The sequence below is a fragment of the Pantherophis guttatus genome, chromosome 7, assembly GCF_059756535.1.
Source record: "Pantherophis guttatus breed Tessera chromosome 7, ASM5975653v1, whole genome shotgun sequence".
Classification (NCBI taxonomy): Eukaryota; Metazoa; Chordata; class Lepidosauria; order Squamata; family Colubridae; genus Pantherophis; species Pantherophis guttatus.
Window position 1 is genome coordinate 82,850,593 of NC_142069.1, and position 19,066 is coordinate 82,869,658.

The 19,066-nt window shown below is 42.5% G+C and overlaps 1 protein-coding gene across 3 annotated transcripts in view; it reads left to right on the forward strand.

Annotated features, from left to right (window-relative positions):
- Window positions 1-2,260: 2,260 nt before the first annotated feature.
- Window positions 2,261-19,066, forward strand: part of CCDC91 (coiled-coil domain containing 91) — a 138,273-nt gene continuing 121,467 nt past the window's right edge. For 2 of the 3 annotated variants that reach the window (XR_015728787.1, XM_060684135.2), the window contains exon 1: window positions 2,261-2,326. The gene's annotated coding sequence lies outside the window, so the exon portion shown is untranslated. Of the gene's footprint in view, window positions 2,327-15,437; window positions 15,528-19,066 lie in introns of all 3 variants that reach the window. The other variant, XM_087873312.1, reaches the window with a different exon arrangement.

The following is a 19,066-nucleotide window of genomic DNA, read 5'->3' on the forward strand; positions in this document are numbered from 1 at the left end:
TGTATGACAGGCTCTTCCCATGGACTTGCCCTCCTGGCCTTTGAAAGGACAAAGCACTTAACGGAAGTCAAAGACTTACAGGAAACCTCCCCAGCTCCACTCTTTGTTCTGGGTGAAGGGGCTGCAGCAGGGACCTTTTGGGGCCTGATCCTCCAAGGGATGACCTTCAGAAATTCAGGTGGAAGGGCTTAAGCTCTGTGGTCAAAAGGAGTGTGTGTCTGTGTGTCTGCCTACTTGGGTTGGTGCTGCTGCAGCAGCTGAGTGGGAGCTCATTTCTGCACAAGGATGGGTGACTGTTGGCCAGAAATTCTCTCCTTAACTCTGCCCCAAGCAGGGGTCCTAGGCAGAGTTGAAATGGGTGGACTTGAAAGTCCCAGAATTCCCCAGCCAGCTGAGTAAAGAATTCTGGGAACTGCTGTCCATGCATGCTGGGAGGGGGATTCTGGAATTTGCAGTCCATGCATGCTGGGAGGATTCTGAGACCTTCAGGTCATGCATGCTGGGAAGATTCTGGGAGTTGCAGCCCATGTATACCTGGTGAATTCTGGGTGTCGCAATCCACACATGCCTGGTGCAGAATTCTGGGAGCTTCCATCCATGCATGCTGGGAGGATTCTGGGATTTGCAGGACATGCAGGCTGGCTGAGGAATTCTGAGGGTTGCACTCCATGCATGCCTGGTGCAGAATTCTGGGAGCTGCAGTCCATGCATGTTGGGAGGGGGATTCTGGAATTTGCAGTCCATGCACGCCGGGAGGATTCTGCGATTTGCAGGACATGCAGGCTGGCTGAGGAATTCTGAGGGTTGCACTCCATGCATGCCTGGTGCAGAATTCTGGGAGCTGCTGTCCATGCATGCTGAGAGGGGGATTCTGGAATTTGCAGTCCATTCAGGCTGGCTGAAGAATTTTGGGAGTTGCAGTCCATGCATACCTGGTGAATTCTGGGTGTTGTAATCCACACATCCCTGGTGCAGAATTCTGGGAGCTGCTGTCCATGCAGGCTGGCTAAAGAATTCTGGGAGCTGCAGTCCATGCATACTTGGTGAATTCTGGGTGTTGCAATCCACACATCCCTGGTGCAGAATTCTGGGAGCTGCAGTCCATGCATGCTGAGAGGGGGATTCTGGAATTTGCAGTCCATGCATGCTGGGAGGATTCTGGGAGCTGCAGTCCATGCAGGCTGGCTAAAGAATTCTGGGAGCTGCAGTCCATGCATACCTGGTGAATTCTGGGTGTTGCAATCCACACATGCCTGGTGCAGAATTCTGGGAGCTGCTGTCCATGCATGCTGAGAGAGGGATTCTGGAATTTGCAGTCCATGCATGCTGGGAGGATTCTGGGAGCTGCAGTCCATGCAGGCTGGCTAAAGAATTCTGGGAGTCGCAGCCCAGGCATACCTGGTGAATTCTGGGTGTTGCAATCCACACATGCCCGGTGCAGAATTCTGGGAGCTGCAGTCCATGCATGTTGGGAGGGGGATTCTGGAATTTGCAATCCATGCATGCTGGGAGGATTCTGGGACCTGCAGTCCATGCAGGCTGGCTAAAGAATTCTGGGAGTCGCAGCCCAGGCATATCTGGTGAATTCTGGGTGTTGCAATCCACACATGCCTGGTGCAGAATTCTGGGAGCTGCAGTCCATGCATGTTGGGAGGGGGATTCTGGAATTTGCAATCCATGCATGCTGGGAGGATTCTGAGACCTTCAGTCCGTGCAGGCTGGCTAAAGAATTCTGGGAGTCGCAGCCCAGGCATATCTGGTGAATTCTGGGTGTTGCAATCCACACATGCCTGGTGCAGAATTCTGGGAGCTGCAGTCCATGCATGTTGGGAGGGGGATTCTGGAATTTGCAATCCATGCATGCTGGGAGGATTCTGGGAGCTGCAGTCCATGCAGGCTGGCTAAAGAATTCTGGGAGCTGCAGTCCATGCATACCTGGTGAATTCTGGGTGTTGCAATCCACACATGCCCGGTGCAGAATTCTGGGAGCTGCAGTCCATGTATGCTGGGAAGGGGATTCTGGGATTTGCAGTCCATCTAAATATTGCCCAGGTGGAGCAACACCGGTCCAGGTGACCTCCTCCATCAAGACAAGAGACCCTCGGGAAGGGCTCGGGGCTTAACCCTTCCTCATCCCCGGAGGCTGCCCGGCTAGATGACCTCGCGAGCCCCAACCCCCTCTCTGCCCCCCCCTCCCTAAGCTTGGGGAGAGAGAGAGTGTTGGCAGGCGGAGCCTCACGCCGGTGCGCCCCCCTCCCCTCCTCCTCCGCCTGCTGATAGGTCCCTCCGTGGCGCAGGCGCCCTGGAGCCGGAGGTGTGGCTGCAGGTGAGGGGGCCGCGGCGAGCCGGGGATGGGGGGGGGGCGGGAGTGGGGGCGCAATAGCAAAGATGCAGGCATTGCAAAAGCTGGCAATGGGCAGTTGCCACTTTTGCAAGCGCGGGAAGCGGCTGCAGGGTCTCCGGGGCTGATGCACAAGTCGGTTTGCTTTCCAACCCCCCCCCCCTCTCCCCCATGCTCGCCCCCCACCTTCCCCCTCCTGGGAGGGGTGGGGGGGGCTTCCCCCCAGGCTGCCTTTCCCCACGCGGGCACCGTTCCTTGCACGGGCCCTTCCCTGTCTAGGTCCGGGTTTGCCCAGGGTGGCATTCCTGGGCTGGGGACTTTTCTCAGTGGGTTGCCCATTTTGGAAGAGCAGATCAGCTGGGGGAGATCTGCCTGGCTGTTTTGCTCCTGGATCTCTCTCCCCCCCCTCGCTGGATTTGGGATCCAACCGGTCCTGCTGGCAGATCCCTGGCTTGCTTCGTTGGCTGGCACAGCTCCTTTGCAAAACATCTTGCCCAGGTGGCATCGCCTCAGACCAAATGTCAATGGTCCCCACTCTCTCTCTCTCTCTCTCTCTCTCTCTCTCTCTTTTAGTGATGGGATGTAATAATGTAGTAATTTCATTTTAATAATATCCACGCCATGTATTCATAATCACGTTCTATACTTTTTAACTGTTAGATACGCTTGACAAATAAATAAAATAAAAAATAAATATAGGGCGTAATCGTGGATAAGGGCAAGGCTGGGCAAGGCTCTTTTGTGGGGCACCCAAGGAAGAGGAATCGGGGACAGGTGAAGTTTTCTAATCAGATGCTGCCTCTTGGGTGCTCTCACACCTGTCTGCAAACCTCTGGGTTTTTTTATTATTATTTTTTTTTCCTGGAGGGCTTAGTGGCCCAGAGCGCAACCTCAGTTTTGCCCAGCTATTCTCATGCTATCCTATGCAAACTAGGATCTCTGATCTAAAGACTGTCTTCCAACCAACATGCCACATCCCATCAACTGGGACAGGGGTCTGCAACCTTAAACATTCAAAGAGCCATTTGGATCCGTTTCCCACAGAAAAGAAAACACCGGGAGCCACAAAAACCCTTCCCATACCTGACTATTTCTTGACTGGCCACAAAACTAGCATATGTAGTTGAGTTAAACGTTCTGTTTTCTTCTGAAACTTTTCTTGGGTTTATCCATGGCGCAATAAATCGCACCCGCTGGCGGGTGTCGCACATTGGCGGTTGTGACGCATATTTTGAGTGACGGAGCCGCAGCAGAAGAATGAAAGAGCCACATGCGGCTCCAGAGCCGCAGGTTGCTGACCCCTGCTCTAGCTATAATTGATCCTCTGGTTCAGGAACTTAATTATTGTTGAGTTCTCAACTGAAAACCAGTGATTGACAGTGAAGAACTATCAAATCACAGATGTCCTGGGATTGGGGGAGAGTAGTAAAATGTGTAGGGCAGTGCAAACTCTACTCCTTATGTTGTATATCGTTTTTGGCTTCATCATAGTTATAGACCAGGGGTGTCAAACTCAAATTTCATTGAGGGCCGCATCAGGGTTGTGTTTGACCTCGGGTGGGCATGGCCAGCGCAACGTCACTCGTGTCGGGGGTGCCTGTGGTGGCCTGAGCACTGCCAGCGAAAACGGACTCGCGAGCTCTGTTTTCGGCTGCGATGGCCTCCTGCAACCCTCTGCCAGTGAAAATGGCGCTCGGGAGCGCCATATGCGGTCTTCATGAGCTCCGTTTTCGCTGGCAGAGGCATCACGGACTGGTGTTTTGTGGTTTCCAGGGCAGCCACGTGGGCCAGATCTAAACACTCTGTTGGCCGGATGCAGCCCGCGGGCCTTGAGTGACACCTCTGTTATAGACAGATGTCTCTTTTCTAAGATTTGAACAGATTTAAACGATTCTACCAGTTTCTGTAGTTTTTCTCCAGCTCATCTGAAAATAGTTCCTTCTCAAACTCTCTGGCGGTGATGCTTTAATGCTTCTCCAGTCTCATAATTTGTTCCCATAAAATTTGGCAAAGCTTTGTGTTTTCCTGCTCACCGATGCTCTGCTCCTATTCCATGTTGTATGTTGTGCTTTATTCTTTAAGCTCCATGCTGTTCTTTGTTTTTTTAGTCTCTCTCTCTTTCTCTTTCTCTCTTTCCTTTTCTCTTTCTCTTTCTCTTTCTCTTTCTCTCTCCCTCTTTTTCTTTCTCTCTCTCTTTCTCTTTCTTCCCTCTTTCTCTTTCTTTCTCTTTTTCTTTCTCTCTCTTTCTCTTCCTCTCTTCCCCCCCTCTCTCTCTTCCTCTCTCCCTCTTTCTTTCTTTCTTTCTTTCTGTCTAAATATAAACGTAACTTTATATAACTTGGAACTTTCATTTTCATTTCTTCTTATAATTCTTTAGTTCCTTGTACAGTTTTTTCTGTTGTTTAAGCTTAAGTGACATTTATAGTCACTTTAAATGAGAGTTAGATGGCTCCACATCTCTGCTTATAGATTTCATAGTGCTCAAACTTAACCAGGATATGCCAGGCCATATTTACACTTAATTTTGTGTAAATTTTGAATTTGTTTTTATTTTTGCGGTGAGATATAAACTACCGAAACATCATAAAAAGGTAGAAAAATCCAAGTGCTACTAAAATCAAACAAGAAATTCATACGTTATAGTGATTAAAATGTACTAAATGTAAACGAAAGAGGGACCCGTATACTATTATAGTAAATATACTTTTGCCAGTCCTTTACATATTATTAAATCTGGAGCGTACAGAAACTTACTACTCTTGTCTTGTCTTTATAGTAAAAGGATTTTTCAAAATGGCCAATTGCTGCTCTGTAGCATTAATACTGGAGTGGTTTGGATTCTCCTGCTTGAGCAGGAGGTTGGGCTAGAACTGTGATGGCGAACCTATGGCACACGTGCCACAGGTGGCACACGGAGCCATATCTGGGCACGTGAGTATTGCCCTAGCTCAGCACCAGCTGATTTTCAGGCCTTCTCGGCCTACTGGAAGCTGGGAAACGGGCCATTTCCAGCCTCCAGAGGGCCTCTGGGGGATGGGGAAGGCTGTTTTTGCCCTCCCCAGGCTCCAAGAAAGCCTCTGGAGCCTGGGGAGGGCGAAAAACGGGCCTCCCGGGCCCACCGGTAACCTTTTTGCTGTTGTGTGCCAAAAACGGGGGGGTAAACGCAGGGGGATTGTGCGCGCATGCGCGGGGCCCAGAGGGGCATTGAATTATGGGTGTGGGCACATGTGCACATGACCCCCCCCGCGCTCCCCCCACTTTTGGCACGCAACGGTAAAAAGGTTAGCCATCACTGAGCTAGAAGATCTCTAAAGTCTCTTCCAATTCTGTATTCTGGTTTTGTATTCTGTAAAATCTGGATGGCGCTGCCCTACTGTACCACATGAGCCAGAAATATTCTCGCTCTGATTTTGCATTCTGATCTTAAGGTCAGATCTTTTTTTTTTTCTTAACAGGAATTTTTCAGAATTTGTCTCTGTGTGTGTGTTATGTAAAATTATTTATATACGGATGTAGCGTATAATTTTTTTTAGGGTTGTTAAGTTTTACACGAATTCTTACGTTGGTCCAAAAGACCGAAATAAAAATTCATTGCCAAAAAAGAAAAAAAGTTGTGCATCTTTTTGAACAGCGAGTCTCACACATCGTATGTGTGGTTTGTTTTTGCTTAGTGCGATATGCAAATGTGGTCTTTGTGGTTTGCAAACCATGATTAACAAGGCTGAAAAAGCGCCAAGCTACAGTCACTGGAGCAGGACTGCGGGAAGTTATGCAAACTTTTCCTTAGCAAAACTTGTTTTTCTGTATGCTTGGGTCTGTTTTTTTTTTTTTTTTTAAATTTATTCAATTTTCCCCTTAATATTTTGTGTTTTTATTTTTGTATTATGTAAACTGCTTAGCGCCTTTTTGGAATTGAAAGGCACGTACATCACCGAAGTAAATAAATAACACTAGTTTTAATGCATTCATCATTTGCTGGTCACATTTATATGGCCGCCCATCGCTTGGAAAGTTACTCTGGACAACGTACAACATTTTTTCAAAAATTTTACAATTACATTTATTATTACATTACATTATATGGTCACTTTTTCCAGAAATAGCTGCTAAATAACTCATAGAGAAATTCTAAGGGTCTGCTTTTATGTTAAAATAATCAAACACGGCAGTGGTGAAATTCACATTTTTTTACTACCGGTTCTGTGGGCATGGCTTGGTGGGCATGGCAGGGGATGGATACTGCAAAATCTCCATTCCCACCCCACTCCAGGGGAAGGATACTGCAAAATCTCCATTCCCACCCCACTCCAGGGGAAGGATACTGCAAAATCCCCATTCCCACCCCACTCTGGGACCAGCCAGAGGTGGTGTTTGCCGGTTCTCCAAACTACTCAAAATTTCCGCTACCAGTTCTCCAGAACCTGTCAGAACCGGCTGGATTTCACCCTTGAAACAAGGTCATTTCTTAGGGTTAGGGCAAGTTGCATATTTTATTTATTTTTACAAACCTTCCTATCTCCTATTTTCCCTACAACAACAATCCTGTGAGGTACGTCAGGCTGAGAGAGACTAACTAGTGCTAGCACAAGGTCACCCAGCTAGTTTTCATAGCTAGGATGGGACTTGAACTCATGACTTCCTGCTTTCTAGCCTGGTAGTTTAACCACTGGACCAAACTTGGCTCTCTTTATCATAATAGCAGATCTGTGTGCTAACAGAAGCAGTTGAGGTTTTTAAACAAATGGAATAATACTTATCTGGACTAAGAATATGAATTTTAAACTGTAATGTACAACCTGTTTTCTAATTAGGTGACAAATAAGATTTTATTTTGAGAAGGATTTTATCAGGTGCTCATACGGTGTAAATTATTTTTGATTGGCCAATTTTATTCTGCCTCCCAACCAAATCATTGCTTAATTGGAAGCTTCCATTAGGATACTAGCAACATTATTTTCATATGTAGGTTTGGTTTACACCAAACTCCCTTGCCTACATTCAGATTCCCCTAAGAAAGTAACAAGGAATTTGAGGTGCTGTTCTTGATTTACTTTCTTTAGAGACCATCAAGCAGGATGGATAAAAATTGATGATTAAAAAAACAAAACAAAAAAAAAACAGATTTTTAAAAATTTAAATCAGATTGTTTTTAATTTAAATCAGATTTTTATTTTTATCAAATTTATTTTAATAAAATGCTTTTGGAGTAAAAGTCTATCTAAAGATAGATTTCTATTTAAGATACATTAATAATGTATTCAGCATCAGGGTGGATAAAAATTGATGATTTTTTAAAAAAAAATTAAAAAAATGGATTTTTTCAAATTTAAATCGGATTTTTTGATTTAAATTGTATTTTTTTTATTTTTATCCAATTTAATTTAATAAAATGCTTTTGGAGTAAAAATCCATCGAAAGATAGCTTTCTCTTTAAGATACATAAATAATTTAGTTTATTCAGCATGAAATAGAGCTGAGTTATGTAGCATGAGGCTGTATATTCTGCAATATTTACATTTTTGGTAAACTCATTCAATGAATCCAAGCTCTGCAACCTGAGATAACATGCACCGCATTGATGCATTCACGCAATTTTACAGTAACCGTGACATAAATCCTAAAACAAAGTTTATCCTTTATCCCATTGTTTCAAACCTATGTATACTACAAACTATGATTCTTTTGAAGAGAAATGTATCTGTACCACCAGGCTCTAAGTGTGAGGAGGAAGGGCAAGCAGTAAAAATGAAAGTGAAACCTTCTAAGCAGCTTATAAATATAATATTAAAGAGCACCTGTCGTTTCAGATCCATCATGGCAGTGCCTGTTAGCGGGCATCCACTCACCTGCTGCCCACCACGTCCCTCACTTTGTTATGTCACTGCCGCATCACCAGCCATCCCATTGAAGTGAATGGGGCGGTCGGTGAGTCAATAGCGGGTCAGAGGAGGAGCCGCTGCGGGACAGAGGTGACAGCTGCTCTTTAAAATTTATAACAAAGAGAATGTATATTTGATTATTCATGCAGCTAGAATTGTAGTTGCACAACATTAGGAAAGTGGAGAGATTCCCATTGATGAGAAGGTGATAAAGAAAATATTAGAATGTGCAGAATAGAATGGAATGGAATGGAATAGAATTAGAATAGAATAGAATAGAATAGAATAGAATAGAATAGAATAGAATAGAATAGAATAGAATAGAATAGAATAGAATAGAATTCTTTATTGGCCAAGTGTGATTGGACACACAAGGAATTTGTCTTGGTGTATATGCTCTCAGTGTACATAAAAGAAAAGATACATTAGTCAAGAATCATAAGGTACAACACTTAATGATAGTCATATGGTACAAATAAGCAATCAGGAAACAATATCAATATAAATCGTAAGCAAGCAACAAAATTACAGAAATGAACAGACTAACATTAGCAATTAAGGAGAAAGAACAAACTGAATATTATGTAATATGGGAGGTATTTTATCAATGGCTGGAGAATAAAAAAGGAGTTTGGAAATGAAGATTAAAGAGAAAGTAAAAATATATTAAGATAAAGATGTAAATAAAAATGAAATGGTATATATAGATAGATAGATAGATAGATATAGATATGTAGAATATGGATGTTTAATGTTAAAATGTATTATTATAAGATATTAAGAAGAAAATGGAGAGTTTTATAATGTTTAAATGTATAATATAATATTAAGCTTAGCGAAATAATGTTATGTGAATGCAAATGAGATAGAAAATGGTGAATGATGTTGCACAGAGATGTTTAAGTTTGTAATTGAAAAATTAAAAAAAAACTATATATATATATATAACAATTTAAATCGAGTTGATTTAAATCAAGCCTTTTTTTTACTAGTGATTTAAATCATGATTTAAATCATGGTTTATATTGGCTTGATTTAAATCAAATCCACCCTGCCATCAAGGCTGTTCTGGAATCCAAGTATAGTTTAACCTCCATGCATTTCATTTAACCGACGATCAAGCAGTGGAAAAAATGTTTCCTCATACCCTTGAGACTTTATTAGAATCGCAGACTTCAGTTTTCTCTTCCTATCCTAATTGTACATAAACAAGTACTCTTCCTAACTTTTTTTCCTACAAGAAGTAACGATATCAACCTGCAGCTGATTGTTCTGGAAATGTCATCTTTTTCTCCAGCACTTTTCATAATCATGGAATGCAAATTGCTTTCATATTTTGGGAGTGCGTAAGCGCTGTGCCTTAGATTACCTTTTAATTAAACTGTCAGTTTTGTTCAGCGGTTATAAGACGAGCTTCCCTTCATTTATTAGGAACATCTCAGATAATTTGTCCTGTTGCAAGAAGATCAGTTCATGCTGTTCCTGATCAAAGCATCTGAAGGTTTTCTTACTAACGATGAGGTGGAACTGGAAATTCTTTTGACATCAGCAGACAAGATTGTGTTGGTAACTCATTCGGCAGACAGCAAATTACGACTGAAGCTCATGTATTTCACGGTCTTGTGGAATGCATGTTTTTTCGTGTATAATGTCCAACACTTCACAAGATCAGATTTCTATGCTGGCAGATCCTGGCTCATGAATAGAAGGTTTATAGAAAAAAAGTGCATGTCATTCCATAATAATAATAATAATAATAATAATAATAATAATAATAATAATAATAATAATAATAATAATAATGTTACCACCAACAGCAAATGCTGCCTCTGCAATGAGAAAGATGAGACAGTCGACCACCTGATCAGTGGGTGCAGTGAAATTTCACAAACTGACTACCTACAACGCCATGACCGCGTTGCTAAGATCATTCACTGGAAATTGTGCCAGAAGTTTGGATTTGAGTACAGCAAAAACCACTGGGAACATCAGGTTGAGAAAGTTTTAGGGAATGAGAAACTCAAGATCTTGTGGGACTTCAGGATTCAGACTGACAGGCACTTGGTCCACAACACACCTGACATAACAATAGTTGAAAAGAAAAAAGTATGGTTCATTGACATTGCAATACCTGGTGATGCACGGATTGAAGATAAGCAGCAAGAAAAAATCACAAAGTACCAGGATTTGCAAATTGAAGTTGAGCGACTGTGGAAAAAGAAATCGTGTGTTGTCCCGATTGTAATTGGAGCCCTTGGAGCAATACCCAAAGGGCTACCCCGCTATTTAGAAATTCTAAATTTGCCGAACTTGAACATTTTGACTCTACAAAAAACCACCTTACTCGGAACAGCTTACATCCTCCGACGATACCTTAACAGTTCCTAGGTCCTTGGTTAGGACTCGAGCTGCTGAGCTATTAACCAGCCTCAAAGGCTGTGAATCTCACTAAAGATTAACCAATAATAATAATATCATCCCTGTGGGATATCACTACTATATGGTTAAAGGTGCGTCATGGAAAGGCCCTATTCAGTTTGCAGGCAGTCTGAAGTATCCACAAAAACATTTATTGAATATAGAGCAACAAAGATGATTTAGGGGACTGGAGCAGTGGTGGGTTCCTCCCGGTTCGGCCGAGCCGGTAGCGGTGACGATATGACATCCAGGTCATGGTTGTCCCAAAGGTGCTTTTTCAAAAGTCAGCTGGGCTTTCTTTGTTTTTCTTTGAAGAAACAAGAAGCTTCTTGTTCTGAAGAACTGAAGAGGCTTCTCAGATGAGAAATGAAACTTTTTTTATTTATTTCATGCAACTTGCAATTGCTTTTCTTTTTTCCTGAATTGATCGAAGAGGTCAAACAATGGAAAGCAGGAGAGATTCTTTAGGGAAAGTAGAATTGCTCCAAAAATGCCCTGACTTTGCTTTCCAAAAAAAAAGTCCACAAGTGTCTATGGGGATTTTCAGCCATGGTCTTCAGAAGCTGAAGAAGCTTCTTGGATGAGAAGCGAAACGTCTTCAAGGAAAAACAAAGGACGTATAGTTGCCTTTTGAAAAAGCACTTTTGAGTGACGTAGAAGCATGACTTGGCTCATCTTCACAGGATTTCACAAATACCGTATTTTTTGGAGTATAAGATGCACCTTCCCCCCCCCCTTAAAAGGGGGTGAAAATTTAGGTGCCTCTTATATACCGAATGTAGCCCCGCCCACCCACTGGCCCCCACCCTTTGGCCTCTGCCTCCCAGCAGTTTACCTCCTTTCAGCAAACAGCAAGAAGAAAAAGCTCGTTTTAGCTTCAGCACAGCCTAATTAGCACAAGTTGATTGGATCCGCCAACCAACTCTCAGCTGTTTTGCTCTCAGCCGTTTTAGCGGGCCTCTGCTGCTTGCTGCAAGGAGGTAAATTGCGGGAGCATATTTTTTTCCCCTTTGTGCTAATCAAACTATGCTGAAAATGAAAATGAAAGTAAGGCAGGCTGTTTGCTGCAAGGAGGCAAAATTGCTGGGAGGCAGAGGCAGATTTCTTTTTCTGGTTTTCCTCACCGAAAAACGTTGGTGCGTCTTATAGTCCAGTGCGTCTTATCCTCTGAAAAATACGGTATCTGTATTATCTGCATGAGCAGGAAGAATGCAAAAAAATGACCAGCAGTTTTCAAGATTGCATAACCAAGGGAGCCTGTCAATTGAAATATAATGCAGTGGTTAAGAGACATGCTGTTTTTCTTTTGTCTCTTTTCATGGATATGCTGGGTTAAGGCAATGGTGCTCCAGAGGAGAACTTATTGCTATCACATTGTGGATCAGCCAAGACTTAATAGAATTGTAGCTTTTGAACTTTCTTGATGTTATCAAGCCGTCTCCAGAGGGATCCAGTTTTTATGCTGGGCCTAGAAAGTGAACAACAGTTGAAACAAACAGGAGGAAAATAATACCAACCTTGAATTATACTTCTTGGCTTCTCTTCTTATGGGACAGTGATGGCTAACCTTTTCCAGACCGTGTGCCCAAAGTGTGCATGCAAATTTATTTATTTATTTATTTTATTCAATTTGTATACCGCCCTTCTCCTAGTGGACTCAGGGCGGTGCACAGCCAGAACTAAAACACATACCAATACAAAATTTAAAATTATTAAAAGAATTACATACTTTGGCCCAAATTTAAAACAATTCGAATTAAAACCCATTGACAAATTAAAAGCTAAAAAACTAAAAAATTAAAAAACTAAAAAAAAGGGGGGGGGGGTTTCACTCCAGCCCTGCTTGATGGAAAAGAAAAGTTTTCAGGGCATGGCGAAAGACCCGGAGATCCGATATCCTTCGTATCTCCGGGGGCAAATCGATCCAGAGGGCAGGAGCTGCCACAGAGAAGGCCCTGCCCATGGGGGTCGCCAGCCGACATTGCCTGGCTGTGTGCGTGTGTGCCCAAAACCCCAAAATGCAATGCGTGCGTGGCCCCGCAGCATGCACCCCCGCGCAGACGCACGCGGCCCTGTGAGCAGGCACATGTGGCCCCCCTCACGCAGCCTGCCCCCCCATGCAGGTGCATGCCCCCCGCAGGTGCTCCACCCCCTGCGCAGGCGCACGTGGCTCTCCCCACGTGCCCCGCCCTCCATGCAGGCGCGGCAGAGACGCAAAGACCAGCTGGCCAGTGGGAGGCGTGCATGCATACATGGCGGGGTTGACCTAGGGTGATGGTTTGCGTGCCAACAGAGAGGGCACTGTGTGCCACCTCTGGCAGGGGTGCCATAGGTTTGCCATCACGGTTGTAGGACATAATAGTTTGCTAAAGAGTGCCCTTTACAATAGTCCATTGGGTTTCTGGTATTGTTGTGGCCCGTCAGCGGCCTGTGCAGCTAGCAGCTGATTCAGAGAGCAAGGAGGCTGGTGTGGTGCTGCACCAGCAGCCTGGGCAACTGGCACTCGAGTCAGACAATGAGGAGGCTGGAGAAGCTGTGGTGCCAGAGGCGGGGATTCAGCTAGGGCCTTCAGAACCTCCAGAAGCTTCCATAAGTGAGGAGGACGAAGAGGAGGAGCCTCTTCTCGATGCACGGGCGCGCAGAGCTGCCAAAAGGCAGGAGTGGCTCCTCAGGAGGAGGTCTCCTTGAGAGTAAGGCTTGGGGCTAATTGGCCACTTCCTTAGCCTATTTAAGGAGGAATGCCGACTGAAGCAATTTGCAGGGAACAACTTCGTTCACATACCTTCGTGTCTTGTCTTGCTTATCTTATCAGCTTCCTGCAAATTGCTTCTGGGCATTCTGCCAACCACAGTAAGCTTTCCGTATTATTCTTTGAATTCTTGGCGGCTGTTAATGCAGTTAATTAACAGCCGTTGTTGTAAAAAACTGGTTTATTTAGTAAACTAAGGTTTGAACGGACTTTGTGTGTGCTGCGTTCTTTGGGGTCCGTAGCTGGGGCAGAACAGGTATGGCTTGAACAGGATACAGGTTGCCATTCGTTATGATATATTGGGGTGGCTCAGTCCTTTTTATCTCCTGATCTTCATTCTTTCCCCCTATATTTTCTGCTTTAGTTTGTTCTGGACTGACCCCCCTCTTCTGAATCTCTTGAGGACCAGGCATGAAAGCTGATCTGTTAAATACTGTTTATATAGTGCATACATATGGCAGAAAATTGGTGGATGCTTGGACTTACGTTACTTTATGTTAAGAAAGATTGATGATTTATTTCATTTGGATATCACATCTCGATTTTGTGTTTGTGACGGAAAAAAAACCTTTGACTTTGTTGATCAGAAAAAATTGCCGTTATAGAAATAGCTAGTTATATATTCATGTGTAAAAGCAAAAAGTTGGGAGTGTTTTTATCTTGTATTGTGCTAAGAGGCGGAAGTCAATGCATTTTCCCCCTTTTCCTCCCCTTGTATCTCCCACCCCCTTTTTCGCTTCTTTTCCTTCCCTTAATTTCCTATTTCTATTTGTTTTTTCTTTATATTTTATATAATAAAACAAATTAAAAAAAGAAAAAGAATGGTGATCGCCAATAAAAAAAATCCCAACTCTGCTATTTATTAGTTTGTCTAACCATAGCTTGAAGTGATTTTTCCAACGATAGGAAGCACATTCCTTGATCAGCCTTTGAAGTCTGTCCATCTCAAGGAAAAATTGGTGTAATTATATTCTTAACTGCCACTCACGGACAGATGTCCTTCACAGCACATCTGTCATCATCCCTAATTCAGACGAATTCCGATCATTCTGCTTTGAGGGGCCCCTTATTACCTCCTTACATATTTTCCAACCAGGAGTATACGACTGTGTATCAACCTTCACCTCTCCCCTTGATGATTCCTTGATTTTTAATTCATTACCTAGGAGGGGTAGAGTCATTTACCAAGCTCTTGTGCGTTTTTATTGCCTCCTTTGACTGCAGTTATGTTCTAAGACGCGGTGGCTCAGCGGCTAAGATGCTGAGCTTGTTGATCGAAAGGTCAGCAGTCCAGCAGTTCGAATCCCTCATGCTGCGTAATGGGGTCAGCTCCCGTTACTTGTCCCAGCTTCTGCCAACCTAGCAGTTCGAAAGCACGTAAAAAATGCAAGTAGAAAAATAGGGACCACCTTTGGAGGGAAGGTAACAGCGTTCCGTGTGCCTTTGCTGTTAAGTCATACCGGCCACATGACCACGGAGACGTCTTCGGATAGCGCTGGCTCTTCAGCTTTGAAACTGAGATGAGCACCGCCCCCTAGAGTTGGGAACGACTAGCACATATGTGCGAGGGGAACCTTTATCTTTACGTTATGTTCTAAGACGGGTGTTAAACTCAATTTCATTGAGGGCAACATCAGGGCTGTTGTTGACCTTGGGGGGGGGGGCTGGGCATGGCCGGCTGGATGGGTGTGGCCAACTGGGTGGGCATGGCCATCTTGACGCCACTCCCCAAATGGCTGGCATGTTTCCTCTTCACATTGGGTAGACCAGGACAGATCTGTGAGCCGGATATGACCACATCATGGCCCCCATCCTGCCTTGAGTTTGACACCCCTGTTCTAAGATGACACTTTCCCCAGTTTTGGTCTGAGTGTGCTATCAACGGTCTGCATGGTTTAAGTAAGAAGAAGCCATTTGCAAACTGCCTGAACATGACTTGACATACCACTTGTGGGTGATCTGATTGACTGAGATGATGTAATGGACAGGACTTGACTAGTTTAACCTGTTCCACTAGATTTGGCTTAATCTGATATGTTTTATTTGCAAGGCTCGTCCCCTGCCTAGCTCCACAGACTTTGAGCTCGCATGTTCGAGACGAACAATAAAGGAAGAAAAAATAAACTTCAGGACTTCACAGGTACCTTTCCCTTCAATCAGGAATCGTTAGAGCAAGCTAGGAACAAATTGATTTACCTTGCAATGACTTTCTCTACAACAGAGTTGGAAGGGACCTTGGAGGTCTTCTAGTCCAACCCTCTGCCTAGGCAGGAAACCCTACATCACTTCAGACAAATGGTTATCCAACATCTTCTTAAAAACTTCCAGTGTTGGAGCACCCACAACTTCTGGTGGCAAGTTGTTCCACTGATTAATTTTTCTCACTGTCAGGAAATTTCTCCTTAGTTCTAAGTTGCTTCTCTCCTTGATTAGTTTCCACCCATTGCTTCTTGTCCTGCCCTCAGGGGCTTTGGAGAATAGCTTGACTCCTCCTTGTTTGTGGCAGCCCCTGAGATATTGGAACACTGCTGTCACTCCTAGTCCTTCTTTTCAAGGATAGGATAGGATAGGATAGGATAGGATAGGATAGGATAGGATAGGATAGGATAGGATAGAATAGAATAGAATAGAATAGAATAGAATAGAATAGAATAGAATAGAATAGAATAGAATAGAAATGTTACCTAATGATATTCAGAGAAGCATTTGAATGTCCCGGGCATTTCAAGTGTAAATTGTGTTTTCTTGACCTTCTTAATAGAATAGAATAGAATTCTTTATTGGCCAAGTGTGATTGGACACACAAGGAATTTGTCTTCGGTGCATACGCTCTCAGTGTACATAAAAACAAAATACATTCATCAAGAATCATAAGACACAACACTTAGTGATAGTCATTAGGATACGAAATAAGCAATCAAATCATACTAGTAAACTAAATAAAATAATATAAATTGTAAAGATAAAAGCAACCTGGTTGTATAGTCATAAGTGGGAAGAGATAGATACTAGTAAGAAAGAGAAGAATAATCGTAATACAGTCTTAGTAACTAGTCTGACAGTGTTGAGGGAATTAGTTGTTTAGCAGAGTGATGGCATTCGGGAAAAAACTGTTCTTGTGTCTAGTTGTTCTGGTGTGCAGTGCTCTATAGCGTCATTTTGAGGGTAGGAGTTGAAACAATTTATGTCCAGAATGCGAGGGGTCTGTAGATTTTTTCACAGCCCTCTTTTTGACAGGTGCAGTATACAGATCCTGAATGGAAGGCAGGTTGGTAGCAATTGTTTTTTCCCCCAAGTGCATAAGTGTGTAAAGGAAACCAAGCCACTCCAATGGATGGATAAAATCAAGCTTGACTGTTTTCTGTTTAGCGATGCTGTTAAGAACATGGGCTAAGGCAAAAATATGTCTGGTGATGTTGGAACTTAATTTCACGCAGTTGCAAAACCCACGTCGCTCTTAAGATACGAAGAAATTCATGCTGGCGTGTGCTTTTTCTTTATTACTTGTAAGGGTAATTGTGCAGATCAGGAAGCAATCATGTTTCCAGAATTGTGTGATTTTTTTTTTTTTTTCAAATTCAGAAATTGAAATATTTTAACATGCTATACACATGCATGTACGATTCAAGATATATTTTGGTATCGTTTTTTAAAAGGGAAAGAAGATCAGAATTAATGCCGTAGATTGTTGGGACAGAACGTTTACATTCTGCGGATTAAGATTAAGATCTGGTAAAATAGAGAAAATAGGGGGGGAAATGCTGTTTTCAGGGTTTTTTAAAAAATAAAAAAATAAACATGCATTTCTGTGATATATATACTACGATTGAGTGATGATTGATTTTAAAAAGCTCTGTTTCTTCTTGTTCTCTGTTTCTTGTTCCTACCTAAAATATTTCAGAAATGGGGAAAAAAACCGTCTCTAAAGCATCAAAGTATAAATCAGCATATTTGTAACGAGAACTTTCTTTTGTTGCTGTGTTGCAATAATTCTTTATTAAGTCTCTTTATAATAAACAGACGTTTGCTGTCATTGAGAATTATTTCACTTGTAGTTTATATCCTTTAGAATTAATTGTAGCATTTATAAGTCTTGGGGGTATTTTCTTCCTTTTTTTTTTAATGTATGTATGTCAAATCGTACAAAATAACATTTAGATCTATATTTAGCCAGCCTAAGCTGTAAATAATTATGGAACATCTGGAATTGGTAAAGGGATGAAGGATAGCTTGCTCAAAATCACTTTACTCTAGACTAGGCAATTCTGATTTTTTTCCCATGTTCGTCTCTCGCTTTGCGTTGCTGAAAATAAAAATGCGCTCTTGAGTTTCATTATAATCTTTGTGCCATTTGGAGACATAGAGATGGTTATCTACATTAAAAGATTAGCCTATTTTGAAAAAAGGTAGCTGTGGATTTCCATTTACCTCAGCAATTTTTTTTTTTAAAGTGAGTAACATCTTAAGATGTGAAATCCGTAGAGTTAGGGATGAGGAGAAAAAAAACCAGTATTTGTCTGAGAAACATTATCATGTTTTTTTCCCCTTTTAATGCTTTTTTATTGCTTCATCTTTTAGTTGAAGAAAATAATAATACTTATTTGCAGATTTCCCACTTTTCTGTGAGAAAATCCAGGTTAAGATGGCCTGTATTGATATTTTTTTTTAAAAAAAATAAGGTCTTTCAAGGTGCACCAAAAATCATAAAATGTAAACACCGTATCAACCACCCCAATGGAACAGCTTGCAGTCAAACTGGTTTCCTTTTCAGAATATATAAACTGTATAAACTACAAATAAGAGGCTCTAGCCCAAGACTAATAATATAAAACTCACCAGACAGTTTGGTAAGGAAGACAGAAGAAGATAAGCAAGTAATTCTCCATTTGATCTTAGTTGTAGGAGATGAGCAGGTGGGGAGGGGTTAAATGCATCATCAGTTTAGAATACTTACATTCCCACAAGAGACCTAAATTCCCCATCTGTGAATTCCATTGACTGTCATCTAGCACCAATCTCGTTTGACTGTTAGTAGAACAGATTCTTGTGTATAGCTAGCATGAAATTTAACTTTTATTGCCCCGAACTCCCCTCCTGTTCCTGGTTTCTTGCGCCCGACAGTAGTGGAAAGAAGGCCATCTACATAGTTTAAATTTCAACCGTGAAGTTGAAAGGTTTGCCATCACTGTTCTAGAGAATAAATCAATCCCCTCTTCTCTGTGGCAGCTCCTTAACTACTGGAAGACAGCTACCGCGTCCTTCCTAATCGTTCTTTTCAGTAGGCTAGACGTATCTCGGTCCCTCAACCTTTTGTCATACAATGTAGCCTCCGAACTCTTAATCATCTTAGTTGTTCTTCTCGGCACACTTTCTCAACATCTCAATATCTTCTTTGTATTGTGACGAGAATTGGATGCAGTATTCCAAGGTCTAAAGTTCTCACGGTCAGAAAATGGTATATTGAAATATACCAAAATATAGCGTGAAAAATATGTTTCGCAATAATTAACAAATCAAGTTTAAGTTTCTGAAAAAGGAATAAGCATCTATTTTCCTTGGCTCAATAAGGGCTGGGCATTCCTTTAAGAATAGTGTGCACATCTGGAATTTTGAAGGAATATTTCTGGATTTGTATAAACTGGCAGCTGGCAGGAAATTGCTTATTTAAATATATCTTAC